The sequence below is a fragment of the Rissa tridactyla genome, chromosome 4, assembly GCF_028500815.1.
Source record: "Rissa tridactyla isolate bRisTri1 chromosome 4, bRisTri1.patW.cur.20221130, whole genome shotgun sequence".
Taxonomy (NCBI): Eukaryota; Metazoa; Chordata; class Aves; order Charadriiformes; family Laridae; genus Rissa; species Rissa tridactyla.
The window spans coordinates 49,803,440-49,825,338 of NC_071469.1; positions in this window are offsets into that span (position 1 = coordinate 49,803,440).

The following is a 21,899-nucleotide window of genomic DNA, read 5'->3' on the forward strand; positions in this document are numbered from 1 at the left end:
ATAACAACTTTTTGGATGCTAATAGAGAGCTCATTTGTTTAATTGCCTCTGATACTTCACTCTTATCTGCCCAGTGGGATGCTTTAAAAGGAGCATCCCTTCTTCTGCATAGTTTGTATCAAACAGTGAAGGTTTGCTTGATGTAAAAATTATTCACTATCTGTCAGCCATCTGTTCTTCCAGTCTTTAAATGCTGTATCTGATCAGTAGAGCCCCTCAAATTTTTGAGTGAAAAAACCTTGAGTGAGAAAATGGCATTAAAGTTTTATGTCACCTTCTTTTGGCTCAATAAACAATAGTGAAGTATACAAAGGATTAATAGATCTTTCCAGCAGAGCCTCAGCTATATTATCTAGAGGAATTTTGTCTGCTAAAATATGAGCCGTACAGTACCTCTGCAGGCATAAATTATTTAGCTTTTCTTCTTGAAGGATAGCCTGTCACCCTAAAGGCAATTTTTCTTTTTCATTTACAATGTACTATAATTTTCTTGTGCTTGTTCCAGTACTCGCCCCCATATGCAGCGTGTTACTTCCCTACGTACATTAGCATTGGTACCTTAACAAAGAATCTAATATGTGCTTTTGTGTAGACAACTGAATGCTGGTATTGTATAGAGCTGACCAACACAAAATCTAAGACACAGCTACTTAGAACAAAGTCAAAGCTTACCGTGAAATGTTTGTGCCTTTCTCTTGCTCTCCATGTGGGATTAGGGTATTGCTGTAGAGTGTGGGAGCTTCAGATTCAGGTCCCTGTTTTGCTTTCCGCAGAGTGACTTGGCAGATGAAATCTCCTGGCCTCAATTAGGCAATGCAAGGACCCCAACCTGAACATTGGGCCACGAATCTCACAGGTGGCCTCTTGCTGAGATGACTGTACCTCTTGTGTTTTCCATTCTCCAACAATCAAAATTGCTTACCAAAGTTTATTTAATATCTCTCAAATGTAATTGTGCCTGAAATTGCAGGAGGTCAGAGAGCATATTGAAATTTTCTTTTCCTGCTTTTAGGCATCACAAAAATAATATAAAAAGCTTCACTTCTGCTGTTTCCTTTCTGACACTTTGAGAATGAAATTTACTTCTGTGTATGGTCAATTTAATCCCACTTGAGTACTGTCAGTGTGTATATGTCTGAGCACATGTTTGCAGGGCTTTCTTCTGATCAAGACCTAAGTGAGCCTAATGTAGGCTTGATGCTGACTTGCTCCGTAGGATCCTGTTTCACTGCATTTAAAATTCAAAGTGGATAGAAGCTTCAATCAAGTTAGATAAAGCTACATGAACCTCAAAATAGCATCTGTGTTTGTGGCATTTTATATCCTAATCAGAAGTTGCAAAGGCATTACTTTGTTAGACCGCTATTTCTTCAGTATGCTGAAGAATTTGAAGCTTGTTGGTCAAAACAAATCTTGGAGCAAGAACCGCTGTGGCATCTGTCTTGTCCATCGTACACCAGCTCATTGTTTTTGTCAGGTCTTCATAGCACCTCTACGTTGCTTTAGTCCATGGATTTACAAAGCCTCTGAGGTGTTAAGTGTTGAAAGGATTGGTTAAAGCTTCTATGGACAACTTAATATTATTTTCTATTCTTACTTTTGTAAAGATTTCAGTTCTTACTGTTTTCTGTCCCTTAATATTTTTTTTGTTGGTGTGATTCCGTATGTCTAAATATTAAAAGATGATTTTTTTGTACAGCTGAATTTACGCACTTAAGATCAGCAAAGCGCGTAAAAGTTTCCTTTATTAAAACAGAAAAACAAAGCACAATTTCTTTGTTACTCAGAGAGCACCGTTACGTTTGCCGACTGCTATCACCTTTTGTAAACCTTTGGGGAATGTAAAGAAGCTGTTGCATTAATTCAACATGATCCTAATCAACCAGTGTGGTCTGTGTCAAGAAAAATGTTTTAGCAAGTCCATTATGATGTTTCTATCATAGTCAATAGACTAAAGAAGACAGAATTGGGGGTTATACTTTGGACTAAGCTTCTTTACAACCTACTTTCTGTAAAGGCTTACTAGGGGAAGTAAATTACTTGCATATTGAAGGATAAGATAAGATTGTTGGTTAGAAGCTGGTTGAGAGACAGAATAATGTTTGGAATTGGAGAACTAGAGAAAATCAAGAGATTTATATGTATGTTTTTTTTTCCATTCTGTGTGTTGTGGCTGTATTTGTTTTTGTGGGCTTTTAAAGCAATCACTAAGAGCACTACAAGAGGATGAAATAACTTTGATATTAAAACACAAGAAACTGCAACAGAAGACTGAAGAAAGTACATTTCTTTAAAGAAAATCTTTATCCCCAAGTGCACCGACTTTTGTAATGATGATAGGACTATGAGCAAGCTGTGGTATACGAATTTTTGTGATTTCAAATATGTGCCAACTGCTCACCATTGGATTTAGGAAGATATTTTCCTCATTGAGCCAATATTACTTAGTTATCATTAACTGGGAGGGAGGCAATGCTATAATTTTACTGCGATTGCCCAGCTCTGCTGTGGACGTGCTGGCAACAGAGCTGTTCGTCTTGGCAAGTGACAGTTGGTGGCAGTTACACCTCGTTTAAATCTGCCACTGCTGCTGTCCCCTCCCCTGCCCTGTTCACTGGAACAGGTTGCCCAGAGAAGCTGTGGATGCCCCTTCCATGGAAATGTTCAAGACCAGGCTGGATGGGGCTTTGAGCAACCTGATCTAGTGGGAGGTGTCCCTGCCCATGGCAGGGGGGTTGGAACTAGATAATCTTCAAGGGCCCTTCCAACCCAAACCATTCTGTGATTATATAAAGTGTGGCATTAACCTTTTATCTGAAATGTCCTTTGGGCAGGGTGCTGTTTTGAGTAAGAAATGTGAGACTGCTGGCTTGTTTTCTCTGTTTGGTCATAGGACACCTTCAGCTCTGCAGCCCACCTCTGCTTTAATCTGAAGGCCTTGCTGCTCTGGGATAAGGTTAATCCTGGGTCAATAGCCACATCTTGCACATTGGTAGTTTGGTGGGTTTTGCCTATGTCACATATATGAGTTTTCTCTAATGTTATTTGGCTGGTCTGTATTTTTTAACTGTTGTGTCATGACCTGACAAAAAGGACCATCTTGTACATAAAATATTGAAGAAAACATACAAAACATACTAAAGAGAACCTACTGGAATATGTTAGAACTTCTCTAAAAGATTATAAACTGAAAAGACAGGCTCCTGAAATGTGTTATTTTTGCAGTCTTAAAATATGCATAAATTATGGCTTCAATTCCTTTTCAGGCATCGGTGACACAACTCCTATGGTTTATGATATGAGCTGCCTAAGGCAACAGAATTAAAGCAATATTCATTATTCCTTGTAATGAATTTAGCGCACAATAGGAGTGTGTACTCATTGTTTGCTAGGACTGCAGTCTTCAGGGTACTGGGTAACTATGCACTAAGGAATTCTATGAATTTCAGCTGTGTGCATTATAGGTGTTGAAATGACTGAAAATGGACTGTGTCAGCAGTATAAATCTGTGATGACATTTTCTTGAACAAGAAATGTGAGAATATTTACTTATTTGCTTGCCAGTGTTAGCCGTATGCTTTCAGCCAGTTATTTAATGTCATGGTTTTTTTTGCCAGTAGCAGAGTTGATTTCACTAATGGGTAGGGTGGCTGTTACATCTTTGTATACACCTGTATCCTTGGGACTCTTTCCAAGAAAGTATTCTCATTTGTCTGTTGGTATTTTTTCCTTCTTTCTCTTCGGAGAAAAGTTAGTTGTGCTGAAAATGTTGAAGATCCTGAATCTTGAATTCTTTGCTCTTTTTGCAGAACCTGATCTGCAAAAGCGAGAGCAGCTCAAACTTCTGAATTAACCTGGTTTATCTATGTAATGTCCTGGAAAGGCTCTCTGGGACTTAATTAATTAGTTCAGTGCTGGGATGGAAAAATACGGTACGGTTCTCTGTTATGACTGCTGATTGTGATAGTAGGTCTTTGCATAGGAACAGGTTTTATTTAGTCTTACTTCTAGCACTGGGCACAAACTACATAGAGGGAAAGCACTAGGCAGTCTTAAGAAAAAAGTCATCAGAATGGATTATGTTTGCAAGAAGTCTCACTTTCATTAGAATAACCAATGTCTTTGATCTTCCCTCTCCCCTAATTATTTGTTTTCTGCTTATGGGAGAATATTACTTGCCCAAAGAAATGTTGTAAAGCTGAGGTAATAATCCTAGTAGAGATGTGCTAATTGTTAAGATTCCTTTGAAATATTTTGGTAACTTACACCTTGCTTTTTTTAGGATGTGTTGATATTTGCATGACAAACATTATAACAGCATGTTACAGTTTGTTCTGCACCCATGGGTGCTGTATCTCTGGTTTTTTTTGTTGTTGTTGTTGTCCAATGATTAACATACATCTACAGCAAATAAAGGATGGCAGTCTGTCTTTGGTACTTTTATACATGGATATTGCCAGTTTCAGTAATTCAATACTACGGAAATAGGTTTGAACTACACACATAGGTGCCAACCCAAAGAAAAACCCAGAACTGGGAAAGAACATGAATGTACAGTGCAAAACAAAACTGCTTTATATAGAAAGGAATTGTATCCAGGACTGCTATAACCCTTTCTCATTCTTTGCCACTGTATCACTTTTTCTACCATAATTGTCAAGTGTTTTCTATTACCTCTGACTATTTAGAAGGGATTTTCACTTTATTTTACTCACAGCTGGGCAGGACTGGGAAACTCAGAGGGAACACAAAAGATCAGAGTACTAAAGGAGGTCTGATGGAATAGGAAGATAAGATTTTTCTACATGTTGCTTTGTTTTCTGTGGAGAAAATCATTATTGGGCAATTTACGTGTGCAGCCTTGGTGAATCTAAAAATGGAAACTCTTTATAGCTTCCTAATAACATGTTTAGAAAACGCAGTTTCAAAATACTTTAGTTCTTGGGCACATAGAAAAGTAAGCAAACTCTACTTATTATTGCTGCACATCTGCATAACTCAGTAGGGCAGGAGCCTACATTGGAGTGTTGCTGGGTATAAATATAACATATGACACTTATCTATGCTAACTTTTAAAATATATTTTAGCTGACTAAAGTATTTATGTCAGGTGTTATCACAATTAGAGATGTTCACAATAATGCCCAGTGTTAACTGTTGTACTGTAGCAAATTAGTGTTTCCAGTCAATCGTCCCTCTGCATACGTAATTACAGCACACGACTGATCAGGGTTCAGCATCCTGAACAGTATTACTTCAACATGGGCAATTGTTAGGGAAAAGTAATTAATTAAAATTTCCAGTGTGTGTTTGCGTGCTAATTGTTTCACTGTTGTTCCCCTGCCCCAGATATCTGTCCCTGATTTGTTATTAATTTTTATTTTCCCTACTAAGATACTAATTCTTTGTACTTTTACTTTGTAAAAGTCTCTGAAGTTAGGTGGGTAATGTTTCATTTATAAAAGAATCTCTCCACAGGCACTTTATCCACCCAATATTTTTGTTTACTAGACATGCTAGAAATACACATGTTCTTTCTGCTGAATGCTTTATTAAAGAGAACTGTGTGAGTAAATGCTCTGTACTGATCATTGTGAAAGATGCAGTAATATATACAGTAATTTGAGATTTTGGATTTTTTTTTTGCTTATTGTAGTGAGAAGTTGAATAAATTCTGCATATGATTGTATGAATAAAAGATTAGCACAGAGATTAACACAGATGAAGACAAATGCTATTTACATTTAATAAATGATTTTAAATTACAGTCCATGAATGGGTTACGTGAAGGTATTGCCACAGCTTAAGAAGCAAAGATCACAGTGGAATGTAGTTATCTGGGTTTTTTTTTTTTAAATGTTTCGTTAACCCACATGAAACCACGACATGAAACTTAAGATTCACTAGCCCATATGTAGTGCTATGTTCCCTCTGTGTGTTTTTCCTTAATGATACTGGGTTTAACTCTGAACCAAAGTGTAGGATGAACTCTAAAAAGGAATTTTTTTTAACTTACAGAACGAGCATTTTTCTGGCACACTGTCATTTTCTGTATCAACTTTGATGAAAACCAGTGTTAGTCTCTTTAGTTTTGCTTATGAGATATTAATGTTAGAAAATAGCCATTATACAAGCAGAATTCTTCTGGGCTTTTTCTGTTTTCCTGCATTATCCTGGTACCTAACCCAAAAGGAAAGTGCAAGTATGTATGCAAGTATGTACACAAGAGTAGGATGAAACTACAATTTCTCCATGATCTTGGCCAGAAAAATTCTTAGTGGAATTTATTTACAATGTTTGTGTCAGGACGATGATGATGTACTTGTAGCAAGTACTGAGAAGTAGCATTCCTTCCCATTCAGGCTTCAAAGACCCCAGTAACACTCTGCAGTCGGGGAACAATGAGGGTACACAATGAGAGGTGATACACGATGGGAAGTGTGTGCAGCTACCTGTTGTGGGGGGGACCCTTTGCAGCAGCTGTGATTTGAAGGTCATGGTGTCAGTAATACTAATGCGTTGTTCCAGATGATATTCACAGATATTAGTGCTGGATGTGTAAATGAAAATCTCTTCCATAGTCACCTTCTGCTCCAGCTGTTGGTCAGGGAAGATGGGTTCAGCCCAAGAAATGAGATCAGTCAGTAATCCTTCCAGGTCTTGTTCAATTTCTTTGCTTAAAATATTAGGCTTATATTAAATTCAGGTACTAGAATTTTATATTTAACCATATGTAGCTTGATAGCTATTTTTGTGTGCTACTAAGACATCCTGTCTGAAATACTTCCCTTAACACAATAACTGTGATCTGAACCTGATCAATGTACAAACCAGTGGACCCGACTGGATCTGTTGACTATCAAATGGATTTACGGTGACCTTGATTCATACATTCCTCAGATTTTTTTATTTTTTTAGGGTAATGTGTGAAGTTAGTTTGCAAGGAAGAGCTCCATGGCCAACCAGCTGAGAGCAACTCATGCGAGGGGAAATGCAGTTACTTACTAAATATATCCTGATTATTTGAAGAGGATGCTTTTACTATCTTGTCTCTTGAAATGCCATCACTACATTATAGGAATTAAAACTGCCCGCTTTTTGAAAAGCGCCTAAGATGATAAACACCTACTGCCTCTGCAGTAGCCTGGAAGCTGAAGGCAATGCCTTCAGAAATACTTAAGGCACTTAAATAATTGTATCAAATTGGAATAGAAATAGATCTATACTGCTTAACAACTCCATAGCAGTTGTTGTCGTCTTGAACAAACTGTTACCTTGGGCAAGCATGGGAGGCTGTATGGATCCTTCATGTTCTGTATTTACCTGTTCAGGTTAGTGTATAAATTACTGAATATGTGTTCCTTGTGCTTTCTAGTTCAGGGCAAAGTATGTAGCCCAAATGTTCTTTTGGCAGAACCAAGTGATATTGTGGAGTTAGGTGATAAATCAAGGATTTATTGGTAGTAGATGTAGGGAATATATACTGAATTCAGTAAAAAAAAAAATGCATTTCACTACAAATATTAATATTAATGGAGAAATTAACTCCAGAGAATTAAATTACTGAAAGCATGAAAGTCCAGATGAGGTGCTCAGTTCAGGACCTCCAGCCTCTTATATTTTTAAAGTTTCTATATATTTTATTTTAATTTTTTTTTGCAGGTGGGGCAAGAATTGCAAACTAATGTATGAATTGGAAACTCTTGTATACGTTTTTAGAGGAAAGTTGTAATGGTAAATTAAATGCAGTCTTCATACAGGCTTGGGGGTAGTGGTTTACGCTGTGATACACGCAAGCCAATTTCTGAAGTAAGAAGTTCTTCTTATGGACCTTTTTACTTCCTTAGTATTTTCACCAAATCCCTTTCTATTCATGATATAGCTAACTGGAATTCCCTATACTTTCTTTGTTAAAATCAGATGTATCTTGTACCATCAACAACATGCTAAGCACAGCATTGACTTGTGTGCCACCAATAGTCGTAGGCAGCTCTTTTTTCCATCACCCTCCCCTGAATATTTTTTCTGCATGTTTTTTTTGTGTGTTCCGTTCCCACCAAAAATATCACTGAATTACAGTTCCCAACCCTATGCCCCCCAAGTGGTTTTGCTTATGAGAAAAGTGGAGCAAGGAATGGACTGCTCTGTTTACTCCTTGTGGTTTTCTGAACTTTTGCTGACAGTAGGCCATAGTGAGAGTTGGATTGCTAAAACTATGGTTCAGCTTTGTTTCAATTAACTCTTTAAAATAGAATCCATTACAATTTTTCTTAAGCGTTCCTTCCTTATCTGCATGTCTCTACTTCTCAGTCTTTCACTGGTATTAATTGAATTTTGAAGAGCAGAGAGATCAAAGGTACTAGTTAATAAGAATTTTTATGAAAAGGAGTGGGACGGACGTACAAGTAAACCCAGACTGAAGAAAAACTTGAGTATTGATGGAAGTATAACATATTAGGTAGAAGAGAATCCATCACAAAATGTGTATCTGTTTATATATTTCTGGGAGAAGACGACTTGATCAAAGCTTGAAATTTATTAGAGACAGGCATCCTGGTATCCTGTGTTTTGTTTTCTGTGTATTGAACTGTTTTGAATCTGTAAGAGTGCTTTGTCACAGAATATTTTGTTAAATCCATTAATGTGTCAGTTTGCTTGCCTTGGTGACTTCAGTCTCCTCTGTTCACTAGTGAAGCTGTCTTATTTCCTTGATAAGCTTTTCCTGTGTGTTGTTGCTGCGTTCATTGTAATGGATTGCTGGAGGTAATGCTTCAAAACTGTTTTTTAGACTCGCAAGAGGGGAAGTACTTGCCTTGTGACTTCCTTCCTCCCTTTGTACCCAAAGGTATCCTCCTGTTCAGTGACCCAGTGAATGAGAAAGAGAAATGAAAGGTGACTTCTGTCTTCATGCTGCACTCTGCTGGAACAAGGGAAGCCCAGCTGCTTTTAGACAGCAAGACTGAGGAGAGAACCAGATTACACACTGAGAATAATTAGAACAACATGGATTTAATATCATTATTGCCAGGCATTATTCTAGTCATTGCATTGCAACTGCTGTGTTCGTTGTTTCCATAAATAACACCAGGTTCAGAGCAAACAGAGACAACAAATTCAGATTTGGTTACCTAAGTTATTGCTCATGTTCTTCACTTTTTCTATTGCTTCTTCAATATAACCTTTTTCTTTGACCTAGGTAACTTCTCATTTTCCTCTTTGAACATAATCAACAACAGAAATGTAGAAATGTTGAGAATTTCCTCCCTTCTTTTTTTTTTTTTTTTTTTTAAGGCTTTGAGGATCCTTTAATTGATCCTCTTCTCTTACAATTTTCATTTGAAATCCAACAGCCTTGTAGCACGTGTGATATTGCTTTCTGAATGAGGAAAAATAAGAAACAATGGAGGAAGCATGGGGGAAAGAGGAGAGGAAAAGGAGACTATGCTTATAAAAAACCAGAGATTATGTTAGTGGCCCTGGTAATTCTGAAGGTCAGCTCTGTATAAATGTAAAATTCCAGCTTTTGTGAGACGTAATGAGTGAAAAATTTGGAGGACTGATCTGTGGCATTCACTGATAAGCCATAGGGCTTTACACTGAGTAGTGCAGGTACCTTTTGGAAAACAGAATAATGGACATTAAACTGTGTAATGAAGAAGTCCAGAATGGAAAACTGGGACATGGGAGTCCCGGTGGACAACAGGATGACCGTGAGCCAGCAGTGTGCCCTCGTGGCCAAGAAGGCCAATGGCATCCTGGGGTGCATCAAGAAGAGTGTGGCCAGCAGGTCGAGGGAGGTCATCCTCCCCCTCTACTCTGCCTTGGTGAGGCTGCACCTGGAGTACTGTGTCCAGTTCCGGGCTCCCCGGTCCAAGAAGGACAGGGAACTGCTGGAGAGGATGCAGCAAAGGGCTACCAAGATGATTAGGGGACTGGGACACCTCTCTTATGAAGAAAGGCGGAGGGATTTGGGCCTCTTCAGTCTGGAAAAAAGATGGCTGAGGGGGGACCTTATCAACACTTATAAATACTTAAAGGGTGGGTGTCAGGAGGATGGGGCCAGGCTCTTTTCAGTGGTGCCCAGCGACAGGACAAGAGGTAATGGGCACAAACTTGAGCATAGGAAGTTCCACCTAAACATGAGGAGGAACTCCTTTACTTTGAGGGTGGCAGAGCACTGGAACAGGCTGCCCAGAGAGGTGGTGGAGTCTCCATCTCTGGAGACATTCAAAATCCGCCTGGACGCGTTCCTGTGCAACCTGTTCTGGCAGGGGGGTTGGACTAGATGATCTCCAGAGGTCCTTTACAACCCTATCATTCTGTGATTCTGTGACATAGCTTTTTAGGAAAAAAAAATAGTGCTAGTGAAAAGTTTCCTGGTCATATTGTTGACTTTGAGATTTTTTTCATGGGAAACTAACCTTATAAAAGCAGTTTCACAATGGAGATAGTTACTGCATGTATCGGCACTGCTGAGTCGGATTTATTTATTCATTTATTCCTAAAACAGACCATACCTGTGTAATTTGATATTCCATAGTGGATGAGGAATGTGAGATAATTTCAGTAACTTGCATATGCAAGCCAGTAACTCTGGAAATTGTCCATTTAGTGATACTCTGCCTTCTAGCCCAGCTTATGCATAAGCTGGCTGCGTGTCAGTCAGAACCGATGCACATGCTTACTGCAAGGGATGTGTTTACACTAGTGATCTGATTTACATCAGGAGTGTGCTTTTAATATTGATGCTGAAATCATTATCACCTGCCTTGCTTTGTCTTTTCTCATAGATTGGTCATGGAGTGCAAAACCTGACTTTTAGATCAGCCTGCCTAAGGCGAGCATGTCTCCAGCCCTGAATGAGTGTTCAGTTTATGGGATCAGACTGGGGCTAGTCAGAAGTACATCTTTGGCATGTGTACCATCCCAAATCCTGAGTTGCTCTTGCTGGGCTGTAGCTCCTACTTGGTGGCACTACTTGCCAGTATGGGCATAGCTTTTGGCACCAAAGCTGTAGGTTACTGACCCCTGTAGCAACAAATACAATGATCACTGGGAGTGAGTTAGATTTGAACAGGCAACCTTAATAGTGTCTCTGTCTGACTTGGAGTGCTTGACCTAATGATCACTTCCCATTTGTTTTTGTAATGTGTGGATGGAAGGTGTTTTTCTGCAAGCTGTGTAGCGCGTTGGATATTTTTTTTTTTATGTGGCAATGATCTGATTTTTCTCTTCTGTTTTCTTTTTACTGTAGGTTCCTGATTGCTGAATTGCAGTCTATGTTTCCTTTTATCCCACAACAATTTTCCTGTTGTTTTCCAGTGGGTTGTTTGTGCAATTTTAATTGACCACTTCCCTCTTAATTAGATATATCGTAACATTGAAGGAAAAATCCTGGCAACTGTTTTCTGTCCCTAAATATGTGTTTTGAATCTTTTTAACAATGATACAGTGCTATTAAACCATAGCAGAGAACCTTAATATCAGCCTAGCTTACATAGGTGAATTTAAGATGGCAATTTGTTTGCTCTCTCTAATACTCTGGTTAATGAGTAGAATAATCCCCCAAACCCATCTGCTTCTAATCTTTGAGTGAAAATAGAGCTGGGTTTACATATAATTTGCAGATGGATAATCCCTGATGGTTGCTGTGTTCTGTTAGGGTATCAGCACCAGAAAAAGTCATAAAACCAGCTGAGCTAGCAAGGTTAAGGAAGCAGCTACTCTGCATTTATGTAGTAATCCCGTGGAAGTGAGACTGCTTGGGAATCAAAAACCTTTAGGGGGAGGGAATCAAATGGAATAATCTTTTTTTTGAAAGAATACTTCTACTTCAGCAGCCACCCTATTGTGCAGTATTTCCATAAATTCTTGCAAGCTAAGCAGGAACTGGTAAAGTTAGTGTAAAATAGTGTATAAGGTATTTTTCATAACAAGAACTGTTCCCCAGAATGGTTCAGAGGGCTGAGCAATGTGGTGTTACTCTGGCAATAAACTTTATTAAACTAATGGGGGAGAGGCAAGCAGAAAGTATTATGCAGCAGGGAGGGGGCCTGCAGATGAGATTTTTTTTTATTTTTTTTTTTTCTTCTAACGTAAAGGAGAATTGATGAATCAAAGAGATACTGGGAAATTAATATGAACAAGAGGTGGCAAGGTGCTAAGATTACTCTTCTGCACATGAGAGAAGCTGGTAATGGGTAAAAAGGGAAAGTGGGGAAGTAAAGAAGATACTGTACCTGTGGATGAGGCTGGAGGCAGTGCAAGCAGAGATTGTGAAAGCACGTTCTAAACTGAAGTAGAACATTGAATGAATTGTTCAGGACTAGGGACAACAGACACAAGCTAGAACACAGGAAATTCCATCTCAACGCGACAAAAAACCTCTTTACTTCGAGGGTGACAGAGCACTGGAACAGGCTGCCCAGAGAGGTTGTGGAGTCTCCTTCCCTGGAGATATTCAAAACCCACCTGGATGCCTTCCTGTCCAGCCTGCTCTAGGTGACCCTGCTCTGGCAGGGGGGTTGGACTAGATGACCTCCGAAGGTCTCTTCCAATCCCTACAATTCATAACAACCTTTGTTATGAGGGGAATGGTACTAAAGCATTTGTCCTGAGCAAATACTGGACCACTGTTTTCAAAGTAGTCTTAAGTATATGTGCTCTCTACTGTAGACAGTAGAGCAAACATGACAACAAGATGTGCTGCTGTTGAACATTCCATTTTAGTACATAAAGGTTTCTGTTGGTTTTGCTAAATAGTTACTTTTAAAAAAGGACCTTTCACAACTTTTTTTTTTGTGTGTGTGTGAAGCAGTGTTTGGTTTTTTTTTTTTTTAACCCTCCTTAGAAACACTGGAAGATGTTAAACATTTTAAAGGTTAAACTGTGGACTTGATGGATCTTAAAGGTCCCTTCCAACTAGATGATTCTATCATTCTATTCTATGATTCTACTTAATGTGTTTCATTTCATATTGAGAGCAAATTAATTTGAACTGAAACTATTTGCTTTCTTTTTTGAAATTACTAAAAAGTGTTTGTTACTGTACACGATACTGCTTTTTATTTTTGAAAGTTAACGTATGATTGAATTTTGATCTTGAGTAACTTCATTTTTTCACCTTGAATTTTTCCTTATAGTTTCCATATGGTACCTAGCTATGATTTTTTTTTTTTTTTTTTTAGATTTCCTTGTAATCTTGAATAGTTGTCTGTCCTAAATATTTTAAAGTTTTCTTCTTGGAAGTGGACATATTTAGTGCATGGGTGAAACTTGTTTGTGTACCAGTTTAAATATTAAAAAAAAACCAAAAAAAATGTTTGGGGAATTTCTGGCTGACACCCACTTCCTTTTCATGGTATCCTGAATACCTTGCTAGAAAAAAATCCCCCCAAACACAGTTCTTGTTATATTGGGACTCCGTTTGTATAGTTTTCAAGCACCAACTGGTGTATCTTTATATAAAAAGAACACAAATATAGTCACAGCACCATTTTCAACCCTACTGAAAAAAATGATTTATGCCTTGGGGCAACATCTCTAGTTACATGTATTTTAAACCTTCTAGTAAGGATGTGCATGCTTATGTAAGTAATATTAACTTTCACTGTCACTTTTGTTGCACAACAGTGAAATCATAATGGGTCTTGTAGCTTTCTCTACCTACTGAGCTGAGAAACATAGCACAACCTATGTTAATGTGTTGCAAACGGTATGGTTTCAGCTTGTCTCATAGGATGTTTGAAAGGCCATACATGCTCATGCTAGATTTTGATATGCTTTTCTACCATCATAAATATTTACACCCATCCATGGTTGAGCAGCTGAGAAATGTCTTTCCAAACAAGCCCTTTGGCCTTATCAATGCAACCTGATGGAAATTCCCTTCTGCATTGTTAAAGGCAGAGAAAAATCCTGGAGCGCTGGCTGTGGAGGTCTGAGTCTTAGCTGCCTGCATCAGCAGCAAACTTCCTCTCCTGGGACACGCGAAGCGAGAGTGGGTCAGCATTTCTAATGGTCTGAATTAACTAAATGCTTCTGGTACAAAAATCTTCTCTGATCTGTGTCCTGCCAGTCATTGTTGAATCTTTAAGGATTTTAAACTTAAGATACGCCAATACCACAAATTGGAATAGCAGATCTTTATTGTGTTCATTCCTCGTTACCTGTACAACACTATCTTCTTCTTCTTCCCCATGTTATGCTGCTGGTGAGAAAATATGGGGGTGCATATGGAAATTGTAATATATATATATATATATATAAAAAAAAAAAATAAATCTTTCTGTTCTGGGGAACATAGTGAATGGCAGGGAAATCCAGAACTGTAACAGTGATAAAGCAGTAGAAGTTCCCTTATAATAAATTAAGGGAAACTAAGGAAGGGAACTTAGTTTTGGACAGCATACGGTACTTGCAGGATTGTAGTTGAAGGACATCTAGCCTTCTTTAGGGTTTTAAGAATATCTGATTATTGTAGGCTCTAAAAATAACGATAAAGGTGGTATAAGCTCCCATGGGTTCTCGCTCTGAGGAAATGAGACTGTGAGACATGGGTAGAGGACTTCTGTGACTCCTAGCTCTTGTTCTTTTTCCTCTTCATAATGAGGACCCAATATCTGTTGGAAGTCAATGAGTTTTGAATGCCTCTCTGTTTGCAGTAACTTGAACTGAGTTTTCTCTGATTAAATGTGTTGTTCAGACACGGTAGATGGCCTCTGGGTGCTAGAGCGTGAGCAAGAGGAGTAGAGGTACGAGCAGCTGGAGACATTAGGCTTAGCTGCAGGTTTTGCAGATGCGGGAAAAGAGGCTGCATGTAAGTGAGCAAGTAAGCGCCCTCCCCTCTGGCAAGCTGTCAGGATCCATTTGGCAAACTGACGCTCAGGCTGAGCCTGCCCTGGAGAGCCCGGCTGAGGCAGGTGCTTGTGCACTTGCAGCAGTTTGGGCTCTGGGCTTTGCTGGCCTGGGCGGGAGGGGTCTGCTGGAAGCTGATAAATTGCTATGACAAAGAGGTTCTTGTTTCTGGTGATGATGTTATGTAGTTGCTACACTATAAAGGACTGATTTAAGTGTGTATTCAGCACAGCTGGTTTTTCATCACAGGGGTTTTTCTAAATTACTTATGGGAGAAGATGTGTTAATGTCGTTTTGCCTTTTTTCTTAATGCAGTTAGGAATAAATCTTTGAAATAAGTGTCAGGTATTCAAGCTGTTTATTCCAGTTCAGTTTGTTTCAAATCTGCTGTACCTTGGTTATGACTGAACTACTTTAACTCTCCAGAGAGGTATAATATTATGCCTGTATAACATGGTTGTTATGATACAGAAGACCTGGAGAGGGAAACCGAAATCATCATTGTATGGGGTGTGATTTACGCCATCTAAATGTATCTAGCTCAAAGGTTAGCATTTGACCTAAGCTGTAGTGCCATTCCTTCCTTTCCCCTGCATTGACTCTATAGGAATAGGAGATTACTTCTGTCAAATGATTCATACTACCTACATTTTTTTTATACACTTAATTTTAGAGTATGGTGAATCATATTTTTGGCAGTAGATATTTCCAGAAATCGATTTCTTAAAGTACCTTTGAAAATTTAGTTGTCTAGCCTAATGCAGTTAAATGAGTTAGATTCTAAATTGATTTTTATATGCAGGCCAACTACTGTCTTGCAACTGGTAAGCAACTGGTTTCTCAAAGATGAAAGTGTAAGTGCCTAGTATGAGCCATTAATTTTTTGGTGTTGCCCCCTTCCCCCTTAGCCCCATTTCTTTCTAAAATACATCATGAAAATAGTTTTAAAATTCAGCTTTCCCTGGGTGATTTCAAAAGCCAAAACAAATCAGAAAAGTTGAAAAAAGATGAAAGAATTCCAGTCTCTAAGTCTATTTCTTTCTCCTAATTGTGGCCTAGACAACTGAAGAAGAAAAGATTTTGATAAAAATAGGCTTCTGAAATATTGTGACTATTTCTGGATGGGTAGAAACGGAAATAAGAAGTGCTGTTCTCTGATGTTTTTAGTACTGCTTTTACCAGCAGAAACCAATAATTTCCTCTTAGTAAATGCTGCTTCTGCAGTGTACTTAAATATTACTGAAAGGGTAGTCTTATGGTTAAAAACAAAACAAAAGCGGGCAGAAAAAAGCAGTAAAACAAGTGCCTGTGAGCTATGGATATTTTGCATTTGGAAATTGGGTATGTTTTTTTCAAGTTCTCATTAGATGATATTAACTACAGAACTTTTTTTTTATTTCTTATTGGGAAATCATGTCTGACTAATCTGACAGCCTTCTATGATGGCATGACTGGATGGATAGATGAGGGGAGGGCGGTAGATGTGGTCTACCTTGACTTAAGCAAGGCGTTCGACACCGTCTCCCACAGCATCCTCATAGGGAAGCTTAGGAAGAGTGGGTTAGATGATTCTATGATTTTTTACAAATATCTTGCAGTGTCTTTTGGCATATGACCAGACAAAATAATAAAACTTGCATTTGGAGTAAGATCTCTCTTAGACAACACTTGTTTGCATAAATTCCGCTTTGGATTTTGCCAATTGAGTAATGTGGCTGTAATAATTTTGCTTGCTTAAGCATGTGTGGTATAAAAATAGTGACTATAATGTAGATTGTCATGTTGATACAAAAGTGTGTGCTAGCTCAGGGTGTCCGTCCCTGCCATCTGTGGAGAAGACTGCATGGTTTCTCAGCTGCATGTGTTGAGGGATATATGTTAGTTAAGAATTTTGCAACAGATTTACTGTTGAGGACCTTTAACAATGTTCAGGGAAGTCTGAACTCAGTCCTTCTCGTTTTGATGTTCTAAATGGCCAGGAGCCATCAGCTTCATACATTTAGATGGTGTGGGGGAATGTAAAGCTTATGAGTCTACTAACATGATAGCAGGGCAATGGGATTAGTGTTGATCACTCCGTTCAGGACAGAGAGCTTGATTGAGGAGATGTCTGGTAGTATTACGTTATGTTTCTGTGCAATCCAGTCTGTAATAGCTGCTGTCAGGTTTGACTTTGGACGTTTTGTCCTCCACGTGTACTTAGCTGGGGTTGAACATCATTAGCCTTCCCTGTGTAGCTATCCATGATTCAATATGAAATCCAGTTTGTCCCCTTCTGTATCAGCAGTCAGCCTGCATCAGACTGTCTTCAGTCATAGCTAAGTGTGGAACTGGAAAGGACCTCTACTCCATACCCATTTTCAAACACTTTTCCAACTCTTAACCTTGACCTAAATTTGTCTAGCTCTCCCGAGAATATATTGTTCATTCAGGAACATCATCTTATCCACACTCCTCGTCCACTGTATCTAAAGTGAATGGCAAATGAGACCCTCGCTCTGAAGGGTTATTTTCCGATATATTAACTTGCTTCTGACCAATTATAAACTGAGAATTTGGCATATTAATGACTTTTAATGGGAAACCAGTTTGTTTCTAAAAGCAGTTCCTTGTAACTTGCTCTACTAATCAATTCTAATCAGATCCACTAACTGTACCTGACACCTCTTCTACCAAGTCCAATGTATCTTCCTCACAACTTCCTGTTCACACAAAGATCTTTCCACAGGATTTAAGTTAATTACTTTGTGTCTCAGTATGGGAGGCTGTCTGAGGAGCTGGGTGTACTTATTCACTAGCTCTTCCCAAAAATTATTAGCGAGAAGAAAAGATCATTACAAGGTTGAAGATGAATGGTGCAATCCGCCGTCTTGATTTTTCTCATTTTCCTGCATTATTGATAGTTTTTGGCTGGGTGCAGGAAGCACAAGCTGAATGCTGACGCCAGTGCTGCCTGCTGTCTGTCCACTGCCACCTGTTTCTTTCCAGGAGTATATCTTCAGTGAGCACCTGTTCTTCAGCTTGTGATTTAGGGGAGTCACAAATCTGAGCGTCTGGTATCTTTGAATTGTCTCCGTACAACATGCTTTTCAGTTTGCAAAGCAGAAAAGTTTTCTGACGGAGAATGAACGCAGGCAGCACTATTGCCTGGGGTCTGTAAGCCCCAGGGAACCTGGGGAGTTTAGTCTCCTCTACTTACGAAGTAACTATTTTTATCCGTTACCTCTTGCCTCTTTATGATAATGCGTTCCTGCTTCACAAAATCAGTCTTCTCCCTCCCCTCCCCCAAGCTCTTCTGGAAAGAAACTCCCTTCTTAGCATTTGAAACTGGGGTTTTTCTCTTGTTGCAGCTTCTGAGCTGGCGTCCCCTCAGACTTTGGGCTGTATCAGTTCCTCTGGTCAAAGAATCACTCTTTGACTGCTGGGACTTGGGTTAAAAAGGACAGGCGCAATTGAGAGACTGTTTCATATAAGCACTGCCCACAGTAAAGGGCCCTTACGGCCCCTAGGTTGATAAGTACAAGGCCAGAGCAATACGAAAATCTAAAGCCAGCAATTTGGGGACCTGATAAAGTTGTCTATGTTAGTACCCCAGTGATGAGAGTTGATAGAACTTTTATTCCTGACTCCACCAAGTGGCTTTGTAAATTTAAAAATGAATTACTTCAAGTGATGTTACAACCTTTATTTTGTTCATGTTTCTTTCTTTCAAAAAGAATTATTTTCAAAACAAAACACACTCCTGTAATGTGAATAAAACCCCCTAACATTGTTTTGGGATTTATTCTTTTATTTTTACTGAATAGAGGTCAGAGTTTAAATACATTTGTGAGATGAAATTCCTTCTGGAAGAATACTTCAAGTACAAAATAGCATAATGATGCTCTGGGGCATTTAGTAGAAAGGTTAATGGAACAACTGTCTTAGTGGTTAACACTCTTTCATACAACTTACGGTTTTATTGTATGACCAGGAAAATGTATGACAAAAAAAGACAAGGATCTACATTGCTTAATTTTAGTGACCTGTGCGTATTTATTTAGTAGCTATCTTTGTTAGTTCCAGTGGTAGCTGTACCAGCTGTGAAAGCTTCCTAACAGTCTGAAAAACTACATCCTAAAGAAGATACTAAAAAGATAAGACAGAAACATGATGTTAATTCTCATTTGTGCCATGCTAGAAGATATTTTTGCCTAAGAAACTAATTGCCATTTAGACTGTCTCCATTTAAGATGTCTTCTGCTGTGCTTTTCCCAGTCTTTAACTCTTATAGATCTGTGCAATCCCCTGAGAAAGAGGACTGGGTTTATGAAGGCTTTCAAACAGAGGAAGTTTCTGAGAGAGACTAAAATATTACGGGATGAAACCTCAGTCATTCCAGCCACATGCCTACTCTACTGGGGAGAATCTTCCCCATGTAGAAGGTGTCAGAGATGGAGAGAGAGATGTCCAGCAGGCAGATAAGGACCTACAGCTCCAATCTCGTTCTTTTCATGGAAGGCTACAAAGTAGATGGGAAGAAGTAAACTGCATATGAAAACTGGCAATGGTATCTGAAAAGTAATTTGAATTAACTGTGGATTGGGAGATTGAATTAAGCAGGTATCAAACCAGCATGCCTGAGTCTCTGTGCCGTGTCAGGCAGTCAGAATGGTCAAGTTGTTTAAAATACCAGTGCAGGAATAATGGAATAGGGGCAAAGGCACAGAGTTTTTCTACAGAAAGGGAGGTTGTCCAGGAGGTGAGGATCAATAGTCCTTGGTCAGTGCTCAGAGGCTACTTTGGAGCTGTAGTTGCAACCTGAAAGTGCAGCTGCATTTGCGTGACTATCACTCTACCAGGTGTTAGAGGATTTCCTCACCAGCTTCAATGAGCAGGAGGGCCACAAAATGCTGATTTAAGCAAGTGACCTACTGTATCTGCTTTCAGCTTTGAAAATGAATCTAGGTCAGTGTGAGTATCCTTATCTGTCATCCCTTTAGCTGTGACTGCTGCTTCTACCAGTTGTGTTAGTGCTATAAAAGTTCTGCTGGCTGCTGGACACTTATTTTTCCCTGTGTTTTAATTCCATCTCCTTGTAGTGTCAGTTTGAAGCTTTTCCTGTGCTAGGAAATGGAAATTTCAGAGTTGTCATGTTCACTGACTTGTTTACACTTACCCATCATTGATTTTTTTTTTTTGGTTTTCTCTATATGATACTTTCTGTCTATGCACGGGCAGTTTCAAATTATGCTCTACTTTGCTAATAAGTTAATTTCTCTTTTGTGCTGTCTTGTTATCTCCTAGGACCAATTTTAGCTGCTTATTTCTACTTGATATTAGGTGGTTGTTCTTTTATTTTTTTTTTTGTTGTGTTTGGGTTTTGGGTTTGTATATTTTGTTGTTGTGATGTGTTGGTTTTGGATTTTTTTTTTTTTTAAGAAAGCTACCTATTTGTTTTGAATGGGTTTGCTTAATGAAAAGGATTTTGTGGAGCCAAGTTCTGAATGATCCTTCCTCTGCCCTGCCTTTTTGTCATGAGGAGCACTGCTGTTAGTAGTCTATTAAATATTAATGACTCTCGTTGCAATTTCTCTCTAATGTGCTTTATTTTGGTACCAGTCCAAGCTGTGGAAATGAAAACCCCCTCGGGACCTTATGTAGAATGTAATTTGCTCTGCAGTTTTGGCTGTAAACATGATAATAAATTAGAGGATGTAATGAATATTCATTGAGGCGCACAAGGTTTCTTTCTTCACCCATGTCTGCCTATCGTTTTCCCTCCAAACTGTACCTGATAGAAGGTGTGCATGGATGTTGGCAGCCCCAGTAGCTTGATATGTTCACTGTGTTAGTGATGTGTTTTCCTTGGAAAAATATTTACTAAAAAGGGGCCAAAAGTGTCTTGTCCTTGCAAAATTCATAGGAGGAAAAAAAATGAAAAACCCTTGGTCTTCCAGTCTGTTTAATGTGGGTTAATAAGTTTAGAGTCATAGGTTGTCCTTGTGTGTGGATGCAGCTTCACTGCCTTGGTTATCCTTGTGTTGGGATTCACGTCAGTTCCTTCACTGGAGTGAGAAGTGGTTTGGCAATCTGCGTGGGCTGTTCTGTGAAGTCCTCCTGCTTAGCAGGATTAAGCCAGGTCAGTTCATAAAATTCAGTTAATAGCAAAAAAAGGGGTTTTTTTTGCACATTTCAGTGCAGTTTAATCCCTTAACAAGAAAACTTGTTCCGCTTCCAGTAGTAATTCTCACTTTATTCCTTTGCAATGCTAATTCTGTTTTGGACTATTTGGAAACTCGTTATTGTATGTGGGATGGATAAGAAAGGGTTTGTAACATTTAAGTTACTTAATTTGTGGAGCTGTCATGAGAGATTGTTGAATTCTAACTCCTTCTAAATTAAAAGTTGAGACTGGACACCTAATGATGTCTCTTTCAGTATATAACTATTTATAGAATAAAAATTATTTATAGAATATGCTAGACATACTACACAGGCTTTGGATGAGGAAAGCTTTGGTTTAGTAAAACTCATCTGTAACTTAAGCTTTTTCTCTCTACCCAACAGCACTGAGACACCACTATGAATCAGTTATCACTTTCTTTGGTGGTCAGTACCTAATGCTTCTGCTTTCATTAAGAAACTATATGAATTTCATCTGTTAACCTTTTTGGTTAAATAAAAAGTTCTAATAGAGATCTATTTATTTATTTATTTTCATTTTTGTCAGCAGCTTTGAGAGGAACACAAAGTCTGCGTTTTCATAGTCTTTTGGGTAGTTTATTGGCTTGGGATTTCTGAGAGAATCCAAGCAATCTGAGCTCTGATTTAGACAAAGCAGCACTTTCAATCTGAATCTGTCACAACTTGACCATGGACTTCAACATCTGTTAGGTGATAAAGTGTGTATTGTTCCTTTCTGCTGGTGCATTTTGGGGCACAAATAAAGATTAATGTTTTTCTATCCAGAATAAGTTATTTCTTAACTCTTTTTTGTTCACTCGATTTTTTTTCATTCAGTTTGATGCTTTTTGCTGCTGTTTATGTTTTTCATCAAGAAG